We start from the raw sequence: 18,132 nt of genomic DNA, 5'->3' as shown, positions 1-18,132 counted from the left end.
AAGACTTCTACTTTAGCATTAATATATCACCTAAGAACAGGAACCCAAAACTTTTTATTTCTGTCTATTGGCAGCTATAAAGAGAGAGCAAGCAACTAGTTCAGACATTTGTACAAAGGTGTATGTTTGGCCAAATCATTCCTATCCTATGTTTATTTTCATACTGTATTGAAATTGATTTCTGTGTCAGTGCAGAAGATGAATATGAGAAGTTTTTCTATAAGTCCACTCATCTGCCAGCTCACAGAGGCTGAAACAGACTCCTGCTTAAATTTAGCATTGTCAGAGTTCTATGTTTGGATAGTCTGCTAGGCTTATTCTATAAATCATGAGGAGACAGGCATACCTCCAGGTGATCTGGCCTATCCCATTTACTCCTATGACAGGTGCCTAAGAGGCACAGAAAGTATCACTGCTTGGAGGTACACCTCTCTCCACTTACCATAGACCATCCCCAAGCTTTTAGACAGCAAATAGGATGTGCTATGTCTGAACACATCCTTAACAAGGCAAAGAAATTACAAAACCAACTTAATCATTATTCACAGAGGTTGCCCAATAGCAGGTAGCATTTTAAAACTGCAGAGAGACTAGTATTTATTGAAGGGGGTAGAGGACGTTGGGTGACAGTGTCCTTTTTGTCTAGGCTGCTGTCTCAAAGTCATGCTATGTGCATTCAAGATGTGCTCCAAATTACTGTCAAATTGTCATTCTATGGCCTTTGCAAAAATCAATTGATGATCTCTTTTTATTCAACAGTTATCCACATCTGGAGCTGACAGATAATTTCCAGTGAGCTATGGCACATAAACACTTTATACATATTTCTATATCCACATTATCAGTAAAACTAGGCATAGAATATGTTCCAGAAATGGGCCTCTGTGTTGAAAGGAAATACACTGGCAGAGCAGTACAGGAAGCCACCTGTTTGTAAAATAAGAGTGAGACTTGTCTTCTGTGTGTAAATCAAACTTTGTAATCACCAAATTCATGTCTTAACAGCATTCTGCTTCTCCTTCAGCTTTTCCTCATTATTATAAGCAGTGGAATGTCTTGCTTGTGAGGGGAAATCTTTCTGAAGTCAGTAGGAATACTGTTACTTAAAAATTAGATGTAAAGAATGGAAAGGCCACGTAACCGGCGTGGATGAATGACGCTAAGTTTTGTTTGTGTCCAAAGGTACATAAGGGAGTGATATGGCTAGTGACATTTCAATTACTTTTGACTCCCAAGACAGGTGACTAGGTCACCTGGATCCACAGCCCGTTACTTTAACTCGCTTGTCACCCTAAGGCACCATTGTGATTATTGATAAAAATGTCCAGAGGGAATCTTGCCGTACGAGGAGGTAAAGATCTCACACATCAGCTATTGGTCAGTGCAGGTCCAAGACTTATTAATATTCTGCACTCGCCGAAGATGTCCAGGTCCCCTTTTCCAGGCAAGGTGGTTGTTGAAAGGCAAATGTACCAAAGGGATTTCTAGTGAGAACAAAGAATCTGCTGATTAAACAGTGAAGCTTACCTGAGCCTTGGGTAATGAGTTAGGAGACAGCTCCTACTAAAAACAGAGTAACGCTTTAGTTAAGGCTGCAAAAGAAAGAGGCCTGTGTTGCTATTTCTAACATATTGGTTGAGAAAACATTTTGTAAATAAACAATTCATTCGGAAAAACTACCTGGCTTTTAAGTCTCCAGATCCTGATTGCAGCAGGAAACTGATCTGGATTTTGCTATCACTTTGCAAAGCTTTGTATTTTAAAGTGCTAAATTGAACCCTAGAAATAATGAAATCGTTTTAATCAGTGAGTTACTTTTAATACAACAAACTTATCCAGGTGCCAACTGCAAAGCAGCACAGAGTGCGTATGCATAACACCATTGCCACTGGCGTGAGTTGTTCTTCCTGGCTTCCTCTGCATCCCAGGATATTAACTCAGCATGGGAAACATCTCACTGCCTCTTGGACCAGCATTACTGCTTTTTGATATGTGAAATTACATATAATCTTTGAAATGGAAGAGAAAGTGTACTAAGTCAATGAGATCAAGTAAATTTGAACATGTTTCTAGGTGTTTCCATGAGCCAGGTCTAACAAGTCTTTGGCTTTTATGTCAGCTTGAACTCTTTTTTTCAAGAGGAAATTTTTTACTCCCTGTGTTTATTTTCTTCCACATAAAAATATTTTGTGTAGCATCTTCTCTCTCTGCTGTGCTGTACGAAAATGCTATATTGTGTAGCTGATCATATTTACTGCATTTTATCTTTATTTTTTGTATTTTTATTAAAAAATAAAGAATGTGCCACAGTACAAGTATGTGCTTAAATTTTATGTACTATTAAACAACTGCAGTATTTCACAGAATCACAGAATCACAGAATATGCTGAGTTGGAAGGGATACACAAGGATCATCAAGTCCAATCCTTAGCCCTGCACAGGACCATCCCCAAGAGTCACACCGTGTGCCCGAGAGTATCATCCAAACGCTTCTTCAACTCTGTCGGGCTTGGTGCTGTGACCAATTCCCTTGGGAGCCTATTCTGGTGCCCAACCACCTTCTGGGTGAAGAACCTTTTTCTAAAATCCAACCTAAACCTCCCCTGACACAGCTTCAGGCCACTCCCTCAGGTCCTGTCACTGGCCACCACAGAGAAGAGATCAGTGCCTGCCCCTCCTCTTCCCCTCACCAGGAAGTTGTAACTGCAATGAGGTCTCCCCTCAGTCTCCTCTTCTCCAGGCTGAACAGACCAAGTGACTTCAGCTGCTCCTCATACAGCTTCCCCTCAAGGCCCTTCACCATCTTCATTGCCCTCCTTTGGACACTCTAACAGCCATTAGGCTGTTATATTGTGGTGCCCGAAACTGCACACAGTATTCAAGCTGAGGCTGCACCAGTACAGAGTGGGACAATCCCCTCTCTTGACCAGCTTGTGATGCTTTGCCTGATGCCCCCCAGGACACAGTTGGCCCTCCTGGCTTCCAGGGCACTGCTGACTCATCTCCAACTTGCCATCAACCAGGACCCCCAGGTCCCTTTCCATGGCACTGCTTTCCAGCCTCTCATTCCCCAGTCTGTACGGACATCCAGGGTTGCCCCATCCCAGGTGCACAATCCGGCACTTTCCCTTGTTGAACTTCATGTGGTTGGTGATTGCCCAGTCCTCTGATTTGTTGAGGTCTCTCTGCAGGGCCTCCCTGCCTTCAAGGGAGTCAACAGCTTCTCCCAGTTTTGTGTTATCTGCAAACTTGCTTCGTATCCCTTCCATTCCTGCATCCAAGTTGTTTATGAAGATATTGAAGAGCCCAGGGCCCAAGATGGAGCACTGTGGAACCCCACTAGTGACAAGTCACTGGTCTGATGTCACCTCATTCACTGTTGCCTCTGTGCTTGACCCATGAGCCAATTGCTCACCCACTGCATGCTGTGTTTACTTTGGAGATTTTGTCCAAAAAGATATCTCTGCTGCTTGGCACTGGTTCTTGGTAGATCACAAAGAATTTAGACTGTAGACTCATTGGGGCAAGGGCAATGTCTTGCTATGTCTCCTGTGAAGTCCCTAGTATACATTATGATATATATATATATTTTTTAATGTATATATAAAAATTATATAACAGTAAAAAATTCAGCATTTGAATGGGTAAACACTGCCCTTAGTGTGGAAACACTCTGCATGATATGTAATTAAGCTTTAAGAATAAAGCATAAAGAATGAGAAAATCCTAATTTATCAAAATACAGTATTACCTGGACATATTATGGTTGAACATCTTTCCTCTTTTTGCCTTTGTGCAGAAATATGAACAATAATTCTAAAGCCTGGAAAGGATGTGCTGACTGAAGTCTTTATGAGGTTTTTAATGAGGATTAGGGAATCTGAGATAGCAAAATCTACTGTATACAAGGAGGTTGTTGTGCAAGACTCTTCAAACAGATCTTTAGATCAGAATTCTTTGTCAGCGGCAGTAGGATCCAGTAAGGATAATATGCTAATTTTAACCAGTGATAGGCTTCATATAGGGATCTAAAGACACAGAGGTAGATACAATCTCATTAAGCTTTTGTGTTGACACAAAATGCTTGTTATAGCATTCAACTGAAATTTAAGAGTAGGAATGTAAAACCTGTATAACATTTTAGCAAGATATACGGTAACATTGAAACCTGAATAACAATTGAAAGAATAAGTAGGATATTCCCTTAGCCCTTGGGCTACCACCATTTTTCTGTTCCAGCAGACAAGTAAATGCTCTAGGTGTCTACGCCATAAAATTTTTCCCAGAGGCAATTCTGGCAAAGCACCTACTTTCTTCAAACCAGACTCCCCGCTTTAACCTTCTGAATGTCAGATTTCTAACACTAAGTGCTCCTGGTGCACTGCTGGCTGCTTCTATTCTCTAGGCTTCCCTTGCAGCCTGCTAGGAGTGCAGAGAAGTATCACAGTCAGGTGCTCTCAAGGAACAGGAACAATTCATTCCTTCTTCATAACAACTAGAGATCTGCAAGGTACATTTAAACAAGGTCTCATTGTAATTTCATGATGAAAGGAATGTTCTAACAATTAGCAGGACAATTAGTGTTTTATCAGGCTTATTACATTGATTGGTAGTAATTGTTAATTAGCTGAAGTCTCCTTTATCATGCCAGTAATTTTTCTTTAGAAATTTATCAGCCATTTCATATTTTATAGCATAATGGTTGCATGAACTGTCTGGCAGCAATGAGCAAAAGACTGGTAGTTTTAAGATAGATGTGTGTAATGTCCACACTGCATTTTTTTTAGCACAAAAACCAAGGGAATAGGTACAGCTGCAGTGCAGTACTTCAGTGTTTGCACATCTGAGCCATATTGATTTCAATAGAGATATGTCATATAGCCTCACAAAAAGGCATTATCAGTCTCTCATCAAGCATCACATAACTATTTTAAACTCTCTACAATACATTCATACAACCACAGATATTTTTATAGGTCAGTTGTGTTCCATGGCTACAAAACTGACTGTGGCTCATCCACTGCTGCCACATTGCACAATGGTACCATCAGTCAAATCAGAACTCAGCAGAGCTGAAGAGTTACAGATGCTAAACAGTAAGGTAATTCCATCCAGGGCTTAGAAACCTCGAAAGTGTTGAAAAGCGAAGTTCATATCACTGTTCCAATCAGATCAATGTGAGCATTGTTATCAGTGGCAATGAATGGAGAAGCTCATGGTGGTGCTTTGGAACTGTCTTAGGCTTCTGATATGATGGATCAGATACGCAAAAGTTTTCTTTCAGAAGTAGCACGTCCATCCTCTGCATGCAGAAAAGGGACTTTCACACATGTAAGTATGCCAACAGTAAAGCCATATGCTTATTTAGTACCTTTCTCAACTGCTAGAGATATCATGCAAGTATGAAAAGTAAAATTGATATATTAAAAGACAATATAAGAAAATATACCTATAAAAAGTTAAGGAGGCTTTAGTGCTTACTGTGGTTTATTTAAAAAAAAAGGAAAGGAGAGGAAATATACAAAGCGCATTGCAAAGCTTATTTTGTGATGGAATAGTTCTGAGTATGTATTAGAATTCAGCGTCTTATTTAGTTTCCTTCTTCTAAAACAAAATTATTCCTGAATTTTAGTGAAGGAAAGTCTAGAAGCTCTAAATGTATGCAAGCTTTAAAAAGTCATGGGAAATCTGCCACAACTTGGGCAATTAATGACCTAATGACCTCTTGGTTAACCTAATGAGTCTTCTTCAGCAAGCAAGGGCACGAAAAAGGAACCTATCTTCTCAATGAGATGAGGTCTATTCGTCAGCAGAAATTCAGTCCTCTCGGAATTGAGGATAAATGGTTTCCGGTTGTCCATCTGAGCTTGTCATTCAAGCATTTTTCAAGAATGTAGAGCAAACGAGGAAAATGGATTGAGAAAGAAGGCTCATGTTGCTAGGGCAGGTGTGTAAAACTGGCAAGAAGCCTCTAGTTTTGTTCTTTGTCCTTTTTGTTTTGAGCAGATAATGTGTAAGTAAAGAAACTGACACTTCCCTAAATATGTAAGCCTTTAGCAGCCAATTTCAGGAGAAACTTAATGAGCTTCAGCTTCTAACTAGAAGCTTGTACCCACCTTCTTTTCCCTGCTATACCAACAGCTAAAAAACACACTGTGTATGTGTACTTGTAAACTGCATATGTGTACACCCCCCACACACACACACACTCAGGAAACACTTTTGATCTCCTTAATTTGTGAAAGTCCCTTGAGTATGGATACAGTACAAATTTAAAACAGCACAACCAGATGTCTGACCCAAGCATTCTCTGGTTAGTAAGGAGTTTGCTACAGCAATAAAAACAACTGGATTAAGTCAATTCTGAAGTATGCATGGGTACCATGTTGGCATTCAAATGATCGGAATATAAAAGCCATGGTTCTGGGGTGTTTTTCATTCTTGTCTAATAATTATACTGGAATTTTCTATCTTAATGAGCTGGATGCTCTATTTCTGTCTTACAGCTAGTCAGAAACAAGCAAACTACAAGTTACAAGGACTTCTCCAACCCTTGGGTCTTGGTTTATTTAGCTATCTCCTTCCATTTTGCACATTTTAGCTTTGGAAATTGTCAAATTTTCTTACAAGAATTTTGCTAGTTTCCCTAGTTGATGAAATAGATTCCTGATCTAGGTAATATTTATTAAGAGAGGGTTAATAGGAAGCAATATCAAGCAATGTAGTGTCATACTAGTACACAGGGGAATCGTAATGGGCAGAACATCTACATATAAGTTCTCCATTCAGCATTGACAGGGAGAAATGCAGGGAAGTGAGAGTAAATGCTAGCTGATCCCAAACAAGAAAAACTAGGCATCACTTCAAAATAATTCCTTTTCTACATCCATGCGTCATTGTCACTTTGGAGAGGTCTCATAACATAATATGAGGTTTTGGTTCCTAGCTATAAAATTACCACCACCGTGAAACTTTAAAGACACACATATGTCCAGGCTGAGTTAAATATGGTGGAGTCACATGCTGTTAAACCTACATGGTCTGGGATTTTATCAGCTGCGAGTTGATTCCCAGTATGTTAATGAAGACCTATGTACAGTGCTCTTGATTAACATAAGGCTTATAACTTGTTACTTTAGCACTAAACAAGATTTCGATTTTTGAGCTGTTGCATCTGATACCTCAATTATTCATCCTGGGAATTAATGTACAATTAGCATGAATTCCTGCTCTCATGGAAATAGATGGTTATGTTAATTTGGATGCAGTTGTTGAAAGAATTCTGAATAATAAAAAGATTGATATTAATAACTTTTTATCAGATACAGCTCAGACTGTGTCAGGAACAATTTTTTTTAATGTAGAAATGTTTTCACAGTTTGTTTTATTTGTTTCATTTCCCTTCAGTTTCAGACTATTTGGCACATGGGACAATGATTTCACATAATTATGACTGTTAAATAGTTTTCGACTACAAATGTATATAAAATATTTTTCCTGCTTCTGTACTGATTTGTACACTTTAAAGTGACTGGAATTAACCCATTATGAAGTAGCATAAGGAAGGTGGTAGGTAGGTCAGTTCTTCCTGGAGATTTTTCCTCCAGAGTAGCATGCATAAGATTTGTCAGTGAGTTACTGTTACTGCAACTAATTAGTTTATCCAAAAACAAGGTAACAGTGTCCAGTTGCTAAGAACACATTAATATGTTTTTCAGGGCAGAGCAATTTTATTCTTAGTTTTTAAATACAGCAGCTTCACCAGAAGACTGGTGTTTGGTTTGAATCTATTTGGCTTTTTTTAATCTATTGATTTCTCTGTTCTTGGCACCGAAAGATTTCCTTACTGTTTAGAGGACATAGCTAGGGATCATTGGTCCAAGCCTGAAGCTGCAGTGACATCTGCAGCTTCTGCACGGATTTGGGATGCACAGAAAACTGCTTGTGTGCGTGCAGCCCACTCATCTTCACACAGGGGACACCAAGTTACTTGGAATAACCAGCAAAATTAAACAGGGCTTTTTTTGCTGCCTTTTTTTACCTTCCAGTGTTCATTAATGAAAGATATTCAACCTTGTTAGTGAAATTTTTCCCTCTTCTATTATTATAACCCTTCAGATTGAATGTTGTCCTGTCCCTGGCTTCCTGATGATCACTTATTCTGGGCACATAGTTGGTCCTGAAGGTGGCATTGTTATTGACTGAACCTACTAACTGCTTGAGAAAATGTTGATTACTTCACATTCCTGGAAATTAATCCTGAAACCTTCCTGAACTATATTAATCAACTCCTTTAACTTTTTCTCCAGTGGAGAAGGTGGAGGCCAGCAATGTCATTGAAGAACAGGTGCTCCTCCCTACCTCATTAGCACCTTGCCTTCTTCAGTTGCAAAATCCTGGAAACCAAGAATGCTATTTATAGCTTTTACAAAGCTCCATTGGCCTGTCCTGTCTCTGCAGCTAACCATTTGTCTGCCTCTTCCACCATGTTAAATCGGCCCCTTGTGGCAGCACCCTCAAGACCTGCAGAAGCGATGACTCTGGAATGACATGGCAGGTCTGAAGGAGGTTGATGGCAGCTAGAATGGAAGACCAATGGGAGCATTTAAACACACCAGCTTCTGAGAGACTGAGGAAGAAATCAGTAGCATGAGGAGTATCAAAGGGGAACATGAAGGCATAGGAGGGATGGGGAGCAGGGATTCCCATGAATAAGAGCTGCCTTGATCCCAAGACAGGAGGGTAATCTCAAAATGCCTATAAAACAGATGCTGGTAACAAATTACTTTTCATTTTTTAATATGTGTATCCAGAATACATTATGATCAGAATGAAAGGGGGCACTTAGATCTAACAATAGAAACCATGTTAGAAAAAAATGGGAATGTTTTCTTCCATGTATTTGCAATAATGATCTTCTGACAGTCATCCTTGCATGATGTCTCAAAATCAAATACTACTGTTGGATTGCGATCAGCAGGAATATTTGTAGTCCTTTGTCTGCAAGGTATATCTCAGATGTCCTTGTGGTTTCTATAGATGATTTTTCCTTCCATATGCAAGGCAGCACAGCTTGACTGACCAAGGATGCTACTCTCAAGCACTGGGCCTTCCTAACTCCTGAATACTGGATACTAGGAATAAGAATCAGTATTTCATGTTGGAATGAAAAACCCTGTGTTTCTAAGGACAGTAGTGATAGCCATGATGACAAGTGCTTTTTTTATGATGTTAAAAAGTAGGAATCTTTAAATGTTGATAAGCAGAGGTGTGCAGTACAAGTTAATGCTGTGGTGACCCATTTTCAGCACGTAGGCAACATCTCTGTACATACTCCTAGCACACAGTAGTAGCTATGCACACAAGTGGAGATCAGATGCTAGAGGTAGTAACACTCAGGTCTGCTGCAGCCAGCTGAGTGACCTTAAATATCTATAACCTATCTATGTATGCAGATGCTCTCTTGTCACAGAGGAGGATTAATGATGTTACTTCACAGAACTAATGAGAAAATGAATCAGTTAATGTTTGATTCACAAGAGCCATAAAGCATTATATAGACATTGTTTTTAATTCTTCCCTCTATCATGCTGGCTAATAAGTAGTATTTTTCATAATAATACCATTATTAAAATCACATTATATTTCCCAGATAATCCAAATAATCTTTCTGATATGCTTTTTCTTGCTTCTTTTCTACTTAGTATTTCTCTTCCAGGCTGTGTGGATTGCAGAATCTCAGTTCAACAGTATGCATAGGTTAGAGGATACAGGCAGGTAGGATCATGTGTGGATGGGTGTATGTGTCCCCCCCCTTTAAAGTCACAATCAAAGGGCTTTATTCTCCTCTTAGAATACCTAATGATCTCTAATTTTTCCTCACTTTCAGGATCTCATTCTTGAGACCCAGTTTACTCTTCTGGATGGAAAATATTTAAAGGATGTGTCTTAGAGTTTGTCCTCCCACTTCTATAAAGTTGAAAGAGGTCATTCTTGAACAGTCAAGTGTACATTCACATTTGGGTAGAACATACATGCTTTTCCATCTGCTCCTTGCACCAGCTAACGGAAGTGAAAAGATATCATCAGCAAATAATATGAAACATCATTGAATCATGTGTCATTTCTTTCTTGTTTAATACAAGAGGACTTATGATTTGGAAAAATTTCTACAGGGTCTTAGAGCCACCTATATAATAATTGGTTCATATTCAATGATGACAGATCACCTGTGCAAGCCCGTGCTTGTTAAAATAAAAGGTAGCAATGATTACACACTCATAATACAAATAAGAATTCTGATCTGTGTTCTTGTTTGCTTCTTTTTTGTTTGTTTTTTATTTTTTTCAGTAATATTTTTGGTTGTCAAATGCATACATTCCTCAAACAAATCAGGCTATATCCTGTCCTAATACAAGCATAAGTGTCCTAGGAACATAGTTTGAGGATGAGGCAGGTCCTGTTTAGATTTCCCAAAGGACTCTTGTATTTCCTTTAGGGAAAAAATAATAAATCATTCTTTTATTTCCTTCTGCTACATGCTGTTAGACTTGCCAATATGAGATGCTTTCTGAAAGCGAGACAGCAGTTCATTTGAAGCATGCATTAAAAACATATTTCTACACTACTGTGCGAGTCTTTCCAGTCCACCCAGTTAGAGAGTTTCTTTTTACTTCTAGCTTTTCATGTGGATTCAGGCATTCTGAGAAATCAGTTCTCACTCTTCCAAGGGTTAAATTTCTGCTAACAAATATGGACTATTTGATATGAAAACCATTATTGTTTGATATGTCAAATAAAACATTTGTCAATCAAAAGTCTTTAAGCACTGGGCTATGTGACATTTACTCTTTTATAAACCGACAAAGTCCCTGGTGGCATGCCTTTCTTCCTCTCATTTAAATAGTGGTAGGAGAACAAATCACACTTCAGGGCAAGTTGATAACTGCCAGTCACGATTTCTGCCTTGTTTACTATAATGAGGAGGGTAATAAATGCATCTGACCATTTCAGCTGGCATTTGCATAGATGAATGATTTGTCCAGTCAGTCGCTCTCCAGTGATTTGGGCCTTTTTGTCAGCACAAAGAGCATTCAGTCTCCCTGGAATTTACAGCAGCCAAGCTCTCATTAGCAAACATCCTTTACCATGAATGATTCAAATAATTACCACTGAAATAATAAACTGTTTCACAAAAAACATTTTATTTGATGGCTCCAAACATCAACTTTTCTGAATTGTTGACATTCAAATAAGCCAGAGAGCTTTATTGTTGAGCAACAATGATCCCCTTGTAAAAGGATGGGCATTGTTTTACCTCCAGCAGACCTTTAAACTTGGCCAGATATCAAATGTGTCCCTCAAACAGCTAGCCAACGTGCTGGATAATTGGAGGGCACATACCAGATGGAGCTATAGTAAAACTGTATGTTCAGGCTCCCAACTAATTTTCACTAGATTTACTTAGGATATTGTGAGCGTAAAATTCCAGACTAATTAGCAGCAAGTTATCTCTTTGCTTCTACAGGAGTTGTGTAATTATTAAAAGCTTCTGCTTGCACTGAGCTCTCAGTTCTGAGTTCTCTTCTGTAATGGTATTCTATGTGCATAATTAAGTGTTATTTGATATAGTTTTGGAGTTCAATCAAATGAGCAAGCAACAATTATATCCCATTATGATCTCCTCTAGTGCCTGGCAATAGGAATGATGTCACTGAATTTTCAAACCCGTAGCATGAGGCAAAAGGAATTTCCTGCTATCATTCTCCTTTACCCTTTTACCATGCGTAATTAGAAAGTTTTATTAGTTAATTTAGAGTAAGGCTATTTACTACAGGTTTTCATAGGCTGCAGGAATGTATTCAGTTTTCATCACAGCATTGTTTGTATGGGTATGTGCATGAAATTATTATCTTAATATCAAACAAATGGGATTCAATACCACATTTTATGCTTCTCTTAACTGCAAGGAAACAAAATAGAACAACAGAAGGGGGAAATATTTCACTCATCCTAGCACATTCTTCATTGTAGGATTTCACTTCCACATTAAGGTCGGGTAGGTAACAATAATCTCAAACAGCCTAATACCTGAGACCTTGATGTTCAGAAATAGAATAACTGAGCCCTGATTTTCATTTATAGACCCTTTATATCCCTCTGGCAAGATAAATTTCTTACGCTGCCAAGGAGAGGTAGAGAGCTCTTAAAATATGTGAAAGTCAGGCCAGTAAAATTAAATACATTAAAACATGTGACTGTTATTTGCAAGCTATAAAGTGTACTCCCTAAAATATAATGTCTAATAATTGTCCTGAGTCAGGAAGGCAAATATTTAGAACCCAACTTTTCATACCTAGGAATTTACAATAGGATGAACAAAATCTGCCTCATTTTTTTTTCGCCCAAGGGTAATTGCCCATTACAACATCCAAATTTGTGACTATATATCCTATTCAAGCATCAAGCTTTGCAAGCTGAATCCAAGTGAACGAAGTTACTTAGATAAATCGAACACCATTTTTGAGCTTTCCATGTTTGTCCACAGGCATTTCTTCTTCATCCAGCCAAGACCATTCAAGTCCAGCCTAGTTCAGTGTTATTTTTCATTTCTTCCTGCTGTTTCTGTAATCTATAATCAGAATTTTGATGAAAAAAACTATTTTTCATTTTCCTTTTTGGCTTTTTAGGTGCAACATCAGAAAAAAATTCAGAAATCTCTTAGTGATTCACTTTTGACAGATATATAGATTTTTAAAAATTTCTAGTCCATCTTGGTGTTGATAGAGGTAAGGAACAAACCGAATTGGCTGGAGCCATGTGCAGATGACCACGTGTGAAGAACATTTTCTGCAGCTTCTGGTAGTATCATGTTCCTTTAGACTGAGAGGAGCTTGCTGCCTTGCAATGAACAACAGTAAAAGCTCAGTTAAAAGCAATGCTGCTTTCCAGAGCAGTCCATTTTACATGGCAGCAGGAAGAGAACCTGCACGCTTATATTTAACTTGTAGTTTTCTCTCTGTAGTCTTCTGTAGTGATTAATTTGCATTGTTACCATCTTACCAGTGTGCCACAGGTGAATGTGCTGTTTCTGCCACCACCAAGCTAGATTTTAAAGTTGACTTAATTAATGAGCTATTCAATCTCAAACTGCAGACATCTTAGACATCAACACAGTTTCAACAGCAATAAAAAAATATTCAGTTTCAATGAGAACAAAAACCCCCAGAATTTAAAGCAGAATTTAGAGTGGGATTCATCTCCAGATATAGATGCATATAGTTAGATGTCTATGTAGGAGGCAGGTATCTAAGTTCTCATCTCAGTAAATTGAAACCCCGTCAATACTGTCAGAAGACCATGGAGAACAAACTCAGGTCTCTGTTGACTATAAATAGTAGAAATCCACATGTTAAAAAGGAAGATTAAATATCTTGTTCACCTGTAGAAATCTCCATGTGGACACCTAAGTCTCAATTTAGTTACCTAAAAGTAGTCACTTGGTGTTATTTGAGATATTCTGTGGTATCTAAGGCATCTGCACAGGGCTGTGAGCAATTTCCACCCCTCTGGAACAGCAGCTGGAGGCTTAGTGCAAGCAAAATACCACTAAAACTCATGTCGGTAACTCTAAAAAAAAGTATCTTAATATTGATCTGAATCCTTCCTCTGGTCTCCAAATCCATAAATGCTGAAAGTTCTAGCTCTGACAAAACTGTATAGAGTTGGTTTTAGACCCAGGCAGAGTAGGTGCCTGCCTAATGCTGCACACTGCTGCTGACAGGGAAATAGCTTGCAAAGGACCATTTATGTGTATGTCAGCTTCTTGGGAACCTGGCACCTTTCTCACATCTCCCCAGTCAGCCTCCACTGCTGCTCCCGTTTCTACCTTGACTGTGAGGTCTGATCCCAGTACAAGAACTGTTTATGGAAAGCAGTTGTATTTTATTTTTCCAGCTCACCTTGTGCTTAGACAAACTACATGATTTAGCTCATCAAGACATCACAATTCCTTGTAATTGTAAAATGCAGCTGCAGTTCATTAGTAAAACATTTTTTTTAATTTCTTACTTACACCTTTCTGTATAATTAGGAGATTTCCTACATTATTTGTGACTGTTGTTCATTTTTAACAACAAACATAGAAATATTAAGTAATCCTTATGAAATTAGTAAATCAGGCCAGTAGAAGTAGAGAAAGTGCCATCTGTAAGAACAGTAAGGTGGATTATAAAAAGTTTCTTCAGATTACCTTCTGTGTTACCCTTCATTGTGACAAGGAAACCTCAATTAACATCCATAGAACAGAAAAATGCACCTTTTTTACTTTTTTTTTAAATCCACTGCTGTGGCAAGGCTTTAACCAGTAGATTTAAATTTCTAAACACAAAAAGCTTTCTGTAAATGAGTTTTGTTTGCAGTTATATTATCTACAGCAAAATTGGTTAACTAAAAATGATCTTGCAAAGTATTCAAAAGCTGTCAATCTGGAACTGTTGTTTTTAGAGTTTAATTCACACTATTTCAAGTCATAATGTAGTGAAGCAGCAATGATATGCACCCTGTAATTTTATCACAAGCAGATATCAAATAATTTTCTCTCCCATGTAAAAGAGGTTGTTCTGAAGATGGAAATGTTATATAACAAAATACTTAACAAATTTGTTATATGACTTCTCAAAGGGAAATAAATACCAATTCATTTTAAGCTGTTTCCTTTTAATTAGCTGTGGAAGTTTTTCATGAAAATCGTATAATATAATCACTTCCAGATATTATGGCAAAAGTAAAATTTTCATTAGAATTATCACATATTATAATATCCCCAATTTCATGTGGGCAAACATGCCCGTTAATTTTCAGTGATATCCAGAGTAAGTTGTGCGTTTATTCAAACATATATAGTTCATGCTGCAGTAAATGCTTGAAGGACTTGAGGTATAAATTATTGCACAGAATGTGAAGGATGTCAAAGTAATGCAACTTTAGAGTTATGCGCCAAATAATCCATTGTATTATTTGTACTGGATGTTCACATTTTTATCAGTGTGGTCTTTTCCCGAACACTCTGGTCCTTCTCTAGCAGTATATTTAGAAACTGTCAGAGTTACGAATACACTAAGTACATTAGGTGACTCTCAGTTTTGTGAAACTGCTGCCTACTTGAACTCTTTGGCAAAGCTTCAATGAGAAACAAAGGAAAAAGGAGACAGTTCTCATAAGAAACAAACTCCTCTCTTTCGGGATGGATGCTTTCACAAATGATGTGTTTATAACCAGAGGCAAATGCTCAGCTTGCCATCTTCACATAAACAAGCATTAGGGTCTTATGACTTGGGCAACAAGATGCTAAAAAACTGCTTTCTCTTCGTTTGTGGGTAAGTCACAAGAAGTGACCATTTATGAAATCTGTCCTCAAACCTCATGACTCTGAAGTCTATGTTCTTTGTGTATGCAGATTTAATGCTTAAGAGCTAAAAAAAGCTCAACAGGCCCTGAAGAATAAATAAATCCCAGCTACTGAATTTCCTTGTAAGTCATGTCCTCTGGAAAACTGTCTGACTCCTCCAGAGGTGAGTCATTTGGCCTGAAGTCTTTTTGTCAGTGAGCCAGGTGCTAGTTCCTACCTTCTTTCATATCACTCCTGTAATGATCCCTGGCAATTCCCCAGGTGCAGAAAGAGTAAATCAGCCCCATAACTGTGCCTTTACCACAGGGCAAGTGCTCTCAGAGGCACTGCTGGAAGAGCATCATAGCTTCCTTGTTTCTGTGCAGTCCAGGCTTTGGTGGTATGCTAAGCCAGTTTAGAGCTGGGAAGCACTCTCTAGTGCTGCAGTCTCAACATTTCCTGGATTTTTGGTGCTCTTATGTCTGTGCCGTACAGACTCAGATGAACAAATATAGTCAAGAGAGGGACATGGTGGCTCATGACTGGGAGAAAATGTATTTAATGTGCAAAATGTGCATAGTGGCACAGCCCATAGCCAGTTCACAAGGCTGTCAAAACAGAATAGCTGCAGATGGCAGGAAGTGGAGGAGCTCATGTGGTCCCCAGATCGACCAGAATTAAGAAGGTAACAAAATCACAATATTGCTTATTTTCATTTCAGTCCAGCACTCGATATTTTCTCATCAGCTTCTACAGCTTTTAACCTGACTCTGGAGTCAGAAAAGTACTGGAAAATAGAAGAGGGTCTGTGTGAAAAGCTTAGCATGGAGATATTACGCCTTATCCTTAAGATCTTTAACTGAAAATGCAGCCTATTAAGCCTGCAGACGCCTTCAGTCTCAGAAAGCTGAGTGCTTCCAGGGAGTCCTCCCTATCCAGCACCAAAGTTATAGCTGCTGTACAGCTGTTTTGCAGTTGTGAGAGTGGTGCTCTGCCTTTCTGGGACACAGCAGTGTGAGTACAAGTAGAGCTCTTCTCCTTTCCTCCCATCTGCCCTCTATCCAGGAGAGTAGCAGCTGCTGGGCTTTCCCTTGAAAGCTTCCCCCCACACTGAGCACCTACACTGCAAGTTCCCTAAGTTTGACTTTATTTTGCCATGGACAGCAAAGAGTTGAACTCACATTGTACTAAATTAAACTGTAGAAAAAGGATGTGACTCCCACATATCCCAAACTTTCAGATGCCAAGCATATTTTCTTGAATGAAAGCCCTTTTGGTATTTCTCAGTGGAGGAGAAAAATGCATTTCAGAAGAATCAAAATCAACAAAGAGGTTACAGATAACAAATATAACACTGCACATATTATAAGTTATAAGTACAGTAAACATGGATGGCTAATTAAGGAAATTCTTGAGAATGTCTTGAAACAGGATTGCTATGTACATTTCTGATGAGCCATCCTTTAAAGACATCACACTCAGGAAGTGTAAGGGAAATCTTGTTCTTTCCTATCAGAACTGCTTTATCAGAAAGCTAACTTAATTTTTATTATTTACTAAGCTTACAGTAGTGTCTAGAGTTTCCAGATGTTAATCTAGCTGCTTAACAAATCTTGTTAAAGACAGCTGCCGACTCAGGTTTTTCAGAGAGGAGAGCAGAGGTCCAAGTAGTGCCTCTGCAGATCTTAGATTTTAATCATTACTTGCTCCATCTATTTCTTCATTTTGAACTGCTGGAATAATATGAAACTTGTGCTGCAACTCACTAGAGCAGTGTTTCTACAAAACTGAATGCAATTTCCTCCATATTGCCTTTTAGGAACAGACCTGGGGGTGAATCCAGCAGGGAAGGTACCTCTGCCTTGCCTGTGAATGGCTTCTCCGCAGTGATCCCAAGCAAAGTCAGCAGTGGGAAAGCAATTAGCAGAATGCATATCTGGAGGCCAGAATGAAAACTTCTTTCATTGAGTAGTATGGATAGACTCCTATAGAAATCAGAGAAGTTGCTGGGATAGGGTAGAAACTGAAGCTGCATGTCTTGAATCTCAGCCCTGTTATGCATTTAGTGGAGAATCTCTTCCTCACTTCATCTACTGTGAAAAAGCACTATATATATATATATATTTATATGTAATTTTAAAAAGACAGTTCTAGTTTCTTATTTGGTATTTAGTGCTCTCAAAGCAGCTCTCCCCCTTGCTGCTGTCACCATTTTCAGTTCCCCATTTCTGTCTTTCAGAATTACAGCAGAAAATCCATGCACAGAATGGATTCACTAAAGATAAAAATTATACTTGACCAACCTCATTGCCTTCTATGATGAGCCAACCTGAATGGATGAAGGGAGAGCAATGGAAGTTGTCTAGATGAACTTCGGCAAGGCTTTCGACACTGTCTTTCACAACATCCTCATAGGCAAACTCAGGAAGTATAGGCTGGACAAGTGGACAGTAAGGAGGATTGAGAACTGGATGAACAGCAGATCCCAGAGGGTCGTAATCAATGGCACAGGGTCTAGTTGTAGGCCTGTCAGTAGTGATGTTCCCCAAGGTTTAATACTGAGCCCAGTATTGTTTAACTGATTCATCAATTACTTGGATGAAGGGGCAGATGCCTCTTCGGTGAGTTTGCTGATGACACAAAGCTGGAAGGAGTGGCCAATACCCCAGAGTGCTGTGCAGCCCTTCAGAAGGACCTCAGTAGGTTGGAGAATGGGCAGAGAAGAACAGTCTGAAATTCACAAA

This window comes from Pseudopipra pipra, chromosome 3 (assembly GCF_036250125.1).
Source record: "Pseudopipra pipra isolate bDixPip1 chromosome 3, bDixPip1.hap1, whole genome shotgun sequence".
In the NCBI taxonomy this organism is placed as follows: domain Eukaryota; kingdom Metazoa; phylum Chordata; class Aves; order Passeriformes; family Pipridae; genus Pseudopipra; species Pseudopipra pipra.
This window is presented reverse-complemented; position numbering follows the sequence as displayed.